The 8,870-nt window shown below is 47.3% G+C and overlaps 2 non-coding genes across 2 annotated transcripts; both read left to right on the forward strand.

The window, feature by feature from the left end:
- The first annotated feature begins 2,137 nt into the window (after positions 1-2,137).
- trnal-aag (transfer RNA leucine (anticodon AAG)) lies at positions 2,138-2,219 on the forward strand. Its single transcript has one exon. It is a non-coding gene; the product is annotated as a tRNA-Leu (tRNA).
- Positions 2,220-5,918: 3,699 nt separating this feature from the next.
- trnal-aag (transfer RNA leucine (anticodon AAG)) lies at positions 5,919-6,000 on the forward strand. Its single transcript has one exon. It is a non-coding gene; the product is annotated as a tRNA-Leu (tRNA).
- The last annotated feature ends 2,870 nt before the right edge of the window (positions 6,001-8,870 follow it).

Genomic DNA, 8,870 nt, shown 5'->3' on the forward strand with positions numbered 1-8,870 from the left:
GACGTAGCTTCTTCTGATCTACTGGGTTGCATCAGAAGTGAGTTTGCCGTCCACGAATTTAATTTCCTCTTGTTTCCCCTGGTATTTGCAAGACCATGCCACATTTCAATCAACAGGTAATAGTTTCAAATTCCGTGACGTTGGGATGTGGTAGCGTGTTCGAGCGGTCTAAGGCGCTGGATTAAGGCTCCAGTCTCTTCGGGGGCGTCGGTTCGAATCCCCCCGCTGCCAGATATTGCGACATTAATAAATTTCGTCGCTGCAGTAAACCGTGCAGGGATGCCGGTTTTGTGTCACCTTTTCATTCAGTTGCTATTGACAGGCACATCTGATTCGCAGAGTTTTCTCTGGTCCGTACATTGGCCTGAGCCGCGCACCGAACACTACAAACACCGTCACCCAACCAACTGAATTCACACCGTTCACTCACTCGTCTCCACACCTGCTGCCTCTCAGTTATTCAGGTATACACCATTTTTCTTTCTCCCATTTCTTGCAATCTATCGACCGCTCTCACTCTCGCACCCAGCATCTCTCCGTCGCTTCCCCGTTCGCTCTTCCGAACCTCCCATTTGCTCCTGTGCTGCAATCCGATTAATTGAACACGAGTATCTTTTTTTCAATCTAACCAATCCAGACAGCGAAAGTTACATTCTGACATGGTTAAGAGAAGATGCATTCTACAAAAGAAAAGGGTGGGGGAGGGGATCTGGACTCTGACTTCAGGATGAGAGTCAGATGTGTTTTTCATACCATCAGTCTGAGGAAGATGTGATCAGGAGGGCAAATGTTTTCTATTGTTCTCTCCTCTTATAGTTACGATAAATTTCAGGCTCAATGCGTCAGGTTTTTTTTATCACACTTTATGCTTTACTTACAGCAACTTCCTTCTTGCAATAAACACTAGAAACTGCAACACAACTTTCAAAACACTTTATTCGCACCAACATAAGCTGCAAATGCTGCAAACTTGCAGCAGCCTTGGCCTTCCCCTTTCTCTCAACGCATCCTGTAGCGCCGCGTCGCCAGCACCAGATGGTGCTCTTGGCCTTTACACAAACGGGAATACCATCACACAAAACGGAACACCGTTACACAACACGGAGAACCTTTAGACAACAGGAAACACATTACTCAATAGCGGACATCTTTACAAAGGACACAAAATCTCTAAACAACAGGGAGAATCTGTACACAACAGCGAACATCTTTACACAAGAGGGAACAATTTTATATAACAGGGAACATTTTTACACTACAGGGAATTTCTTTACACAGCAGAACGCACCTTCATGCAAGTCTCTCTCTTCATCTCAGTCTCCGTTTCCCTGGCTGTCTACCTCCCTCTCGGTTTCTCTCGCAGTCTCGGTTTTCCCTCAGTCTCTGTCTCTGCCTCGTGTTATTCGGAATGTCTGTCTGTCTCTTTCTCTTTGGTATCCGCAGGGTCTTTCTCTGTCCCTCCCTTTGTGTGGCCAGAAAGACCCTTGCCGGTTTTTTGTGTGTCATTTTTTGTCCGTCCCATTGTCGGTGGTGTAATACTGAGTGTCCTTGTGACATTGTGCAGCCAAGTTAGCCTGCAAACTCGGCTGCTGCGGGGTCCGGGTCTCTGGGCGGATTGAGGGCCGTTCTACAGTTTTCCACACAGCCTGGATGCTGAAATGTGTCTCGCTAACACACAGCACTGTGGGGCATCGGCACCTGAGCACCAGCCGGGATCCCACACCAGCCGGCAGCAGAGTGGCGCAGCGGAAGCGTGCTGGGCCCATAACCCAGAGGTCGATGGATCGAAACCATCCTCTGCTAGTTGCGTTCTTATTTACACCAGCAATAAATTGGTCTATTGCTAGCCACAATCAAACGCATTTATTTTTATCACACTTTACTTACACCAACTTCCTGCTTGCAATACACAACAGGGATAAATTATGAATGAAATTTACAATGGGTGTGTTCCAGCAAACATCTATTTATTAGAGTTGCCCTGTGAAGACGTAGCTTCTTCTGATCTACTGGGTTGCATCAGAAGTGAGTTTGCCGTCCACGAATTTAATTTCCTCTTGTTTCCCCTGGTATTTGCAAGACCATGCCACATTTCAATCAACAGGTAATAGTTTCAAATTCCGTGCCGTTGGGATGTGGTAGCGTGGCCGAGCGGTCTAAGGCGCTGGATTAAGGCTCCAGTCTCTTCGGGGGCGTGGGTTCGAATCCCACCGCTGCCAGATATTGCGACATTAATAAATTTCGTCGCTGCAGTAAACCGTGCAGGGATGCAGGTTTTGTGTCACCTTTTCATTCAGTTGCTATTGACAGGCAGATCTGATTCGCAGAGTTTCCTCTGGTCCGTGCATTGGCCTGAGCCGCGCACCGAACACGACAAACACCGTCACCCAACCAACTGAATTCACACCGTTCACTCACTCGTCTCCACACCTGCTGCCTCTCAGTTATTCAGGTATACACCATTTTTCTTTCTCCCATTTCTTGCAATCTATCGACCGCTCTCACTCTCGCACCCAGCATCTCTCCGTCGCTTCCCCGTTCGCTCTTCCGAACTTGCCGGTTGAACAGCACCTCCCATTTGCTCCTGTGCTGCCATCCGATTAATTGAACACGAGTATCTTTTTTTCAATCTAACCAATTCAGACAGCGAAAGTTACATTCTGACATGGTTAAGAGAAGATGCATTCTGCAAAAGAAAAGGGTGTGGGAGGGGATCTGGACTCTGACTTCAGGATGAGAGTCAGATGTGTTTTTCATACCATCAGTCTGAGGAAGATGTGATCAGGAGGGCAACTTTTTTCTATTGTTCTCTCCTCTTATAGTTAAGATAAATTTCAGGCTCAATGCGTCAGGTTTTTTTTATCACACTTTATGCTTTACTTACAGCAACTTCCTTCTTGCAATAAACACTAGAAACTGCAACACAACTTTCAAAACACTTTATTCGCACCAACATAAGCTGCAAATGCTGCAAACTTGCAGCAGCCTCGGCCTTCCCCTTTCTCTCAACGCATCCTGCAGCGCCGCGTCGCCAGCACCAGATGGTGCTCTTGGCCTTTACACAAACGGGAATACCATCACACAAAACGGAACACCGTTACACAACACGGAGAACCTTAACACAACAGGAAACACATTATTCAATAGCGGACATCTTTACAAAGGACACAAAATCTCTAAACAACAGGGAGAATCTGTACACAACAGCGACCATCTTTACACAAGAGGGAACAATTTTATATAACAGGGAACATTTTTACACTACAGGGAATTTCTTTACACAGCAGAACGCACTTTCATGCAAGTCTCTCTCTTCATCTCAGTCTCCGTTTCCCTGGCTGTCTACTTCCCTCTCGGTTTCTCTCGCAGTCTCGGTTTTCCCTCAGTCTCTGTCTCTGCCTCGCGTTATTCGGAATGTCTGTCTGTCTCTTTCTCTTTGGTATCCGCAGTGTCTTTCTCTGTCCCTCCCTTTGTGTGGCCAGAAAGACCCTTGCCGGTTTTTTGTGTGTCATTTTTTGTCCGTCCCATTGTCGGTGGTGCAATACTGAGTGTCCTTGTGACATTGTGCAGCCAAGTTAGCCTGCAAACTCGGCTGCTGCGGGGTCCGGGTCTCTGGGCGGATTGAGGGCCGTTCTATAGTTTTCAACACAGCCTGGATGCTGAAATGTGTCTCGCTAACACACAGCACTGTGGGGCATCGGCACCTGAGCACCAGCCGGGATCCCACACCAGCCGGCAGCAGAGTGGCGCAGCGGAAGCGTGCTGGGCCCATAACCCAGAGGTCGATGGATCGAAACCATCCTCTGCTAGTTGCGTTCTTATTTACACCAGCAATAAATTCCTCTATTGCTAGCCACAATCAAACGCATTTATTTTTGTCACACTTTACTTACACCAACTTCCTGCTTGCAATACACAACAGGGATAAATTATGAATGAAATTTACAATGGGTGTGTTCCAGCAAACATCTATTTATTAGAGTTGCCCTGTGAAGACGTAGCTTCTTCTGATCTACTGGCTTGCATCAGAAGTGAGTTTGCCGTCCACGAATTTAATTTCCTCTTGTTTCCCCTGTTATTTGCAAGACCATGCCACATTTCAATCACCAGGTAATAGTTTCAAATTCCGCAACGTTTGGATGTGGTAGCGTGGCCGAGCGGTCTAAGGCGCTGGACTAAGGCTCCAGTCTCTTCGGGGGCGTGGGGTCGAATCCCACCGCTGCCAGATATTGCGACGTTAATAAATTTCGTCGCTGCAGTAAACCGTGCAGGGATGCCGGTTTTGTGTCACCTTTTCATTCAGTTGCTATTGACAGGCCGATCTGATTCGCAGAGTTTCCTCTGGTCCGTACATTGGCCTGAGCCGCGCACCGAACACTGCAAACACCGTCACCCAACCAACTGAATTCAGACCGTTCACTCACTCGTCTCCACTCCTGCTGCCTCTCAGTTATTCAGGTATACACCATTTTTCTTTCTCCCATTTCTTGCAATCTATCGACCGCTGTCACTCTCGCACCCACCATCTCTCCGTCGCTTCCCCGTTCGCTCTTCCGAACTTGCCGGTTGAACAGCACCTCCCATTTGCTCCTGTGCTGCAATCCGATTAATTGAACACGAGTATCTTTTTTTCAATCTAACCAATCCAGACAGCGAAAGTTACATTCTGACATGGTTAAGAGAAGATGCATTCTGCAAAAGAAAAGGCTGGGGGAGGGGATCTGGACTCTGACTTCAGGATGAGAGTCAGATGTGTTTTTCATACCATCAGTCTGAGGAAGATGTGATCAGGAGGGCAAATTTTTTCTATTGTTCTCTCCTCTTAGAGTTACGATAAATTTCAGGCTCAATGCATCAGGTTTTTTTTATCACACTTTATGCTTTACTTACAGCAACTTCCTTCTTGCAATAAACACTAGAAACTGTAACACAACTTTCAAAACACTTTATTCGCACCATCATAAGCTGCAAATGCTGCAAACTTGCAGCAGCCTTGGCCTTCCCCTTTCTCTCAACGCATCCTGCAGCGCCGCGTCGCCAGCACCAGATGGTGCTCTTGGCCTTTACACAAACGGGAATACCATCACACAAAGCGGAACACCGTTTCCCTGGCTGTCTACATCCCTCTCCGTTTCTCTCGCAGTCTCGGTTTTCCCTCAGTCTCTGTCTCTGCCTCGCGTTATTCGGAATGTCTGTCTGTCTCTTTCTCTTTGGTATCCGCAGTGTCTTTCTCTGTCCCTCCCTTTGTGTGGCCAGAAAGACCCTTGCCGGTTTTTTGTGTGTCATTTTTTGTCCGTCCCATTGTCGGTGGTGTAATACTGAGTGTCCTTGTGACATTGTGCAGCCAAGTTAGCCTGCAAACTCGGCTGCTGCGGGGTCCGGGTCTCTGGGCGGATTGAGGGCCGTTCTATAGTTTTCAACACAGCCTGGATGCTGAAATGTGTCTCGCTAACACACAGCACCGTGGGGCATCGGAACCTGAGCACCAGCCGGGATCCCACACCAGCCGGCAGCAGAGTGGCGCAGCGGAAGCGTGCTGGGCCCATAACCCAGAGGTCGATGGATCGAAACCATCCTCTGCTAGTTGCGTTCATTATTTACACCAGCAATAAATTCCTCTATTGCTAGCCACAATCAAACGCATTTATTTTTATCACACTTTACTTACACCAACTTCCTGCTTGCAATACACAACAGGGATAAATTATGAATGAAATTTACAATGGATGTGTTCCAGCAAACATCTATTTATTAGAGTTGCCCTGTGAAGACGTAGCTTCTTCTGATCTACTGGGTTGCATCAGAAGTGAGTTTGCCGTCCACGAATTTAATTTCCTCTTGTTTCCCCTGTTATTTGCAAGACCATGCCACATTTCAATCACCAGGTAATAGTTTCAAATTCCGCAACGTTTGGCTGTGGTAGCGTGGCCGAGCGGTCTAAGGCGCTGGACTAAGGCTCCAGTCTCTTCGGGGGCGTGGGTTCGAATCCCACCGCTGCCAGATATTGCGACGTTAATAAATTTCGTCGCTGCAGTAAACCGTGCAGGGATGCCGGTTTTGTGTCACCTTTTCATTCAGTTGCTATTGACAGGCAGATCTGATTTGCAGAGTTTTCTCTGGTCCGTACATTGGCCTGAGCCGAACACTGCAAACACCGTCACCCAACCAACTGAATTCAGACCGTTCACTCACTCGTCTCCACACCTGCTGCCTCTCAGTTATTCAGGTATACACCATTTTTCTTTCTCCCATTTCTTGCAATCTATCGACCGCTGTCACTCTCGCACCCACCATCTCTCCGTCGCTTCCCCGTTCGCTCTTCCGAACTTGCCGGTTGAACAGCACCTCCCATTTGCTCCTGTGCTGCCATCCGATTAATTGAACACGAGTATCTTTTTTTCAATCTAACCAATTCAGACAGCGAAAGTTACATTCTGACATGGTTAAGAGAAGATGCATTCTGCAAAAGAAAAGGGTGTGGGAGGGGATCTGGACTCTGACTTCAGGATGAGAGTCAGATGTGTTTTTCATACCATCAGTCTGAGGAAGATGTGATCAGGAGGGCAACTTTTTTCTATTGTTCTCTCCTCTTATAGTTAAGATAAATTTCAGGCTCAATGCGTCAGGTTTTTTTTATCACACTTTATGCTTTACTTACAGCAACTTCCTTCTTGCAATAAACACTAGAAACTGCAACACAACTTTCAAAACACTTTATTCGCACCAACATAAGCTGCAAATGCTGCAAACTTGCAGCAGCCTCGGCCTTCCCCTTTCTCTCAACGCATCCTGCAGCGCCGCGTCGCCAGCACCAGATGGTGCTCTTGGCCTTTACACAAACGGGAATACCATCACACAAAACGGAACACCGTTACACAACACGGAGAACCTTAACACAACAGGAAACACATTATTCAATAGCGGACATCTTTACAAAGGACACAAAATCTCTAAACAACAGGGAGAATCTGTACACAACAGCGACCATCTTTACACAAGAGGGAACAATTTTTTATAACAGGGAACATTTTTACACTACAGGGAATTTCTTTACACAGCAGAACGTACTTTCATGCAAGTCTCTCTCTTCATCTCAGTCTCCGTTTCCCTGGCTGTCTACATCCCTCTCCGTTTCTCTCGCAGTCTCGGTTTTGCCTCAGTCTCTGTCTCTGCCTCGCGTTATTCGGAATGTCTGTCTGTCTCTTTCTCTTTGGTATCCGCAGTGTCTTTCTCTGTCCCTCCCTTTGTGTGGCCAGAAAGACCCTTGCCGGTTTTTTGTGTGTCATTTTTTGTCCGTCCCATTGTCGGTGGTGTAATACTGAGTGTCCTTGTGACATTGTGCAGCCAAGTTAGCCTGCAAACTCGGCTGCTGCGGGGTCCGGGTCTCTGGGCGGATTGAGGGCCGTTCTATAGTTTTCAACACAGCCTGGATGCTGAAATGTGTCTCGCTAACACACAGCACCGTGGGGCATCGGAACCTGAGCACCAGCCGGGATCCCACACCAGCCGGCAGCAGAGTGGCGCAGCGGAAGCGTGCTGGGCCCATAACCCAGAGGTCGATGGATCGAAACCATCCTCTGCTAGTTGCGTTCTTATTTACACCAGCAATAAATTCCTCTATTGCTAGCCACAATCAAACGCATTTATTTTTATCACACTTTACTTACACCAACTTCCTGCTTGCAATACACAACAGGGATAAATTATGAATGAAATTTACAATGGGTGTGTTCCAGCAAACATCTATTTATTAGAGTTGCCCTGTGAAGACGTAGCTTCTTCTGATCTACTGGGTTGCATCAGAAGTGAGTTTGCCGTCCACGAATTTAATTTCCTCTTGTTTCCCCTGTTATTTGCAAGACCATGCCACATTTCAATCACCAGGTAATAGTTTCAAATTCCGCAACGTTTGGATGTGGTAGCGTGGCCGAGCGGTCTAAGGCGCTGGAGTAAGGCTCCAGTCTCTTCGGGGGCGTGGGTTCGAATCCCACCGCTGCCAGATATTGCGACGTTAATAAATTTCGTCGCAGCAGTAAACCGTGCAGGGATGCCGGTTTTGTGTCACCTTTTCATTCAGTTGCTATTGACAGGCAGATCTGATTCGCAGAGTTTTCTCTGGTCCGTACATTGGCCTGAGCCGCGCACCGAACACTGCAAACACCGTCACCCAACCAACTGAATTCAGACCGTTGACTCACTCGTCTCCACACCTGCTGCCTCTCAGTTATTCAGGTATACACCATTTTTCTTTCTCCCATTTCTTGCAATCTATCGACCGCTGTCACTCTCGCACCCACCATCTCTCCGTCGCTTCCCCGTTCGCTCTTCCGAACTTGCCGGTTGAACAGCACCTCCCATTTGCTCCTGTGCTGCAATCCGATTAATTGAACACGAGTATCTTTTTTTCAATCTAACCAATCCAGACAGCGAAAGTTACATTCTGACATGGTTAAGAGAAGATGCATTCTGCAAAAGAAAAGGGTGTGGGAGGGGATCTGGACTCTGACTTCAGGATGAGAGTCAGATGTGTTTTTCATACCATCAGTCTGAGGAAGATGTGATCAGGAGGGCAACTTTTTTCTATTGTTCTCTCCTCTTATAGTTAAGATAAATTTCAGGCTCAATGCGTCAGGTTTTTTTTATCACACTTTATGCTTTACTTACAGCAACTTCCTTCTTGCAATAAACACTAGAAACTGCAACACAACTTTCAAAACACTTTATTCGCACCAACATAAGCTGCAAATGCTGCAAACTTGCAGCAGCCTCGGCCTTCCCCTTTCTCTCAACGCATCCTGCAGCGCCGCGTCGCCAGCACCAGATGGTGCTCTTGGCCTTTACACAAACGGGAATACCATCACACAAAACGG

Source organism: Somniosus microcephalus, unplaced genomic scaffold, assembly GCF_052327205.1.
Source record: "Somniosus microcephalus isolate GS21.2 unplaced genomic scaffold, FLI_Smic_1.0 scaffold2015, whole genome shotgun sequence".
Lineage (NCBI taxonomy): Eukaryota > Metazoa > Chordata > Chondrichthyes > Squaliformes > Somniosidae > Somniosus > Somniosus microcephalus.